Below are 3,981 nucleotides of genomic sequence, written 5' to 3' on the forward strand. Positions count from 1 at the left end.
ATAAAGCACTTTATTTTACTCCATAGCCACTTCTAAGGCTGAGGGACACACACAGTTTCAAAGACTAACCCAATAAAGAAAAAAAACACATTAAATCCTAAATTGACAGATTGTGACAATCATTCATATTAAAACAAGGCCATTGGTATGGTTGTGTACTTGGACATGATCAATTGTCTTTTGACCAAAGATTCTTGCAAAAGTAAAAAGTGGTTTAATGCTCTAACCAAAAAAAGAACTTCTGTTTAAAAAGTGAAGTAAGATAGTGTTGTTTCTCTTTCGGCTTTTCCCATCTGGGGTCGCCACAGCGAACGAGTCGCATGGTAAACTTGGCAATGTTTTATGCCGGATGCCCTTCCTGACGCAACCCTCTCAAAGCAACCGGGCTTGGGACCGGCATATAAGTAGAGAAGGGAACAGGGAGCAGCCCGGAGTTGAACCTGGGTTTCACGGATGGAAGGCACCGCAAACCAGCACGAGCTAAACCAGCTCCGTTTAATCAACAATTCCCTGTTTAGTCAGCAAACGTTGTTATCACGTTGCACTTGTCAGGTCGTTTGTGGACAGTCTTCCAATGCCATTTCAGGCACGGATGGGGATTGAACCCATGATTTTTGGTTTACAAGACCTACGCCTTACCACTTGGCCACCATGCCTCTTGACCGTAAGATAGTAAACAGGGAATTGTTGATTAAATAAGTCACACAACCCTTTTTTTGGAGCAGCTTGATAAAATGTTGTCTATCAAGTTGTAAGTCAACTAACAGCATGCAAGGAATTGGTATGAAAAGCAAACAAGTTCTTCTAATTACGCTGTATGCAAAACTGCCCTGACAGGTCGGTACAGGCTATCTGTGGGGTAAATTGGGCTAACGTGTATGGGACACACAGCTGGTCTGGAGGAAAAATCTCTTGGTGACCCTGAATAGGGAAATAGTGAAAAGGTTCATGGCCATATTTTCTAAGGGCAAACACTTCAAAAACATGCAAGAGTGAGTAAGGGTGTGAAGTTTTAATCTGCCCAGGAGTCTGGTGTTATCTCTGATGTTTTTTCGCAGGCATGTCATATTTCTCAACTCCTCACTAAACCTTGCAGACTGCACAAGGAGCCTGTTAGTGCTGTTCACATGATAGTGCATGTCCTCGCAGGTTGCTTGCCTGACTGTTGGAAATGATGAAATTATATGATCAGTGCATAGTTTCATAGGCATCGTATCACATGCACAGCCTGTGTGTGCAGAAATCTGGACCAGTACTCACACCTTGCCAACAACTAGAATGAGGACACCGTACATTAGTATCACCTGTACTTCAGAAGTGCATGCACAGCAACTCTTGTGTTCCTTACAAATACTTCACAGTACATTTATCACATGGACAACAATGGCACATTCCATTTTCAAAGGAACCGCAAGACACACCTGCGCTTCCTGACCTTCCAGAGGCCTGCATATCTTAAAAATCCATAGCACCCATACTGGTCGACCCTCCTACGAACCCACATGACAAAGGCTTGCTGTAATGGGACAACATACTATTGAAAGCTACTAAAATGAGTAATGAAATGTCCAAAAGACGAGAAGACAATAAGTCCTGATGGCCAATCAGTTGTCAAAATTATTTTGTTTTCCTACAAATTGGTAATTTTTGCGCCCGTTGTAGAAACAGCAGCGGCAAAATCAAGCTGCTGGGCAGAGAGAACCAAAGTACAGCTAGCCACATACCACACTCGTCATTCTGGTTCAGTGATTCACCTGGGATAATTGTTAGTATGCATCCTGCAATCCTCAGTAACAGCACCGCTAAAATTGATATGATTGTGTGAAATGCCCTAAGCTTTGTTTGGTTGACCTGTCGCCGATCTCCGCCTCCTGGCCCTGGACGAATAAGTGAGCACAGCACTGAAATGCTGCAGAATGAAATGGCAAGAAAAGACGATCCAACAATGAAAAAAGACAGGATTATAAGAGAAGGTCCATATGGAAGCAAAAGGGTGCCCATTGACAGAGCAGAAAACACCCAAGCAATGGCAATGATGGCATTCCTGATTCTGATCCAGCTCACATTCTTTAGGCTCACATATGTGATGGGATGAATAACAGCCAGGTAGCGCTCAAAGCAGGTCAGGATGTGAAAAACCGTTTGCCCAAATAAGCAAAAAGGAAAAATATACACAAACGGCTTCACCAGTATTGGGATTCGAGTACATATACCTAAGAGGCAGAAAATAGACACAATGATGTTTATCAGCTCCATCAAAACCATGTGGTAGGTGAAGAGATCAGAGTGACCAATCTTGGTGCCTGAAAACTGCTTCCAGTGTTGTTGGTAACCTTGGCGAATAACAAGGACACAGAGTGGCAGGACGACTAAAACGATGGTGATAACAAAAGACATTATTGTGTAAAAACCAACTGGTGTGTTTAAACATTCATTCAGAAAATCACTGACACTGTCGGGGGAAGAAGACGGTGGGACGGAGGGTAGATGACTGGCATTGGAATAGTCAGGTCTCATAATGATGGATGTCTGAGGAAGAAAAATATCTGTAAAAACAGCAGCGCAAGAAAACAGAAGAGATATTAAGAGCATTTACTCCATAAACTTCTGACATTTTTTCATCTCTCAAATAAAAGCTGGAGTCCACATTTGGCAAACATCAGTTATGGACTGCCACAATGCTGAAAAAAGTTAGGGCCTACTCACTTTGGAAAACCTATATCAAAAACAAAGACAATAGTTTGTTGGTTTACCAACCGCCTATGAATTTAAAGAAGGTTTTACAGATACATAGTAGAATAGAGTTTATATTGTACCTTTACTCTCTGAATCAATTAACATGCCACCTATTGAGCAATTTATTGAGAGTAATAGGTTCATCGTAGCCAAGTAGAGAAAGAGATAATCACTGACAAAAGAATATTACTTGGGGGTCAGAAGCTGCATTTCCACAGACTATGAAATTGAATAAAGTCGATTTGTGATATCAAATTCACTCAACGGAAACACGAAAATTAAAAAATATATCGATCCGTGTATGGAAAATGGAGAAGGTTTTTTATCAAACTAAACGGGTCACCTGACCAACAACCGGATAGCGATGCGCGTCTTGGTAGGAACTGGCTGCTTTGGGTGCTGCACAGCGGGTACCACCAGAGGTCGCACAGCGTAACACAGCTCATCAGAAGTTGAGCGTGTCATGTGGAATATTTTGATCTGCAACTCCTCTGTAAAATCACCAACCTCCATTTCCCAAAATGGCTTCATCCAATCCACTCCCTCGGATACGGAGCTTGCTGCCCCACGGCCTGAAGAAGACGCCAACGTCTCCTTGGATAGATGATGATGAGCGCTAATACCGTGGCAGAAATGTGAATGTATCTGCTGTCAGTCAAAGTATTGATGACATTCGTCGCCATTTTTGGATGACTTTACCAGGTGAATTGGTTTATATTTATTCACATAATTATGATTTAATGGAAACAGTTTAAATGCAAATAGAATTTTGGTAAAGTTTTGCACGTATGTGTAATGGAAACGAAGCTAGTGACAATAGCATTTAAAAATAGATTGCACAGTATATCTTAATATAAAATACATATAAAACCCCGATTTGGATTTTTACAAACCTTTATTCAAGTTGCTTTATTAATCCAGGGCTTTAGGTCATAGTGTCAAAAGAAGGGACATCTGAGCAGCAAACACTGGAAAAGAGACAGAAGAAGAAAATTCAGACGACAATTATTGTATTGGCCTGAATATGGCGATTTGTTTACAAAGTATGGCAACAAACTTTTCCATAGCAAAAATCTTGTTAAATGTACAAAAAGTTTTTAGTAAAAATCTAATTTCAACACTAGTTTCCCCATTATGTCTTATACTATTCAAGAAAGGAAAATAACCAACTTTATTTTAATATTTAAACTAATAGAAAAGAATAGATCACAGTTTACCTACTCAGTAGTAGTTTTCCTTTGAGTT

The 3,981-nt window shown here is 40.6% G+C and overlaps 1 non-coding gene across 1 annotated transcript; it reads right to left on the minus strand.

The window, feature by feature from the left end:
* Positions 1-584: 584 nt before the first annotated feature.
* trnat-ugu (transfer RNA threonine (anticodon UGU)) lies at positions 585-656 on the minus strand. Its single transcript has one exon. It is a non-coding gene; the product is annotated as a tRNA-Thr (tRNA).
* Positions 657-3,981: the final 3,325 nt, after the last annotated feature.

The sequence above is a fragment of the Oryzias latipes genome, chromosome 18 (genome assembly GCF_053564925.1).
Source record: "Oryzias latipes strain Hd-rR chromosome 18, Olatipes_Hd-rR_3.1".
Lineage (NCBI taxonomy): Eukaryota > Metazoa > Chordata > Actinopteri > Beloniformes > Adrianichthyidae > Oryzias > Oryzias latipes.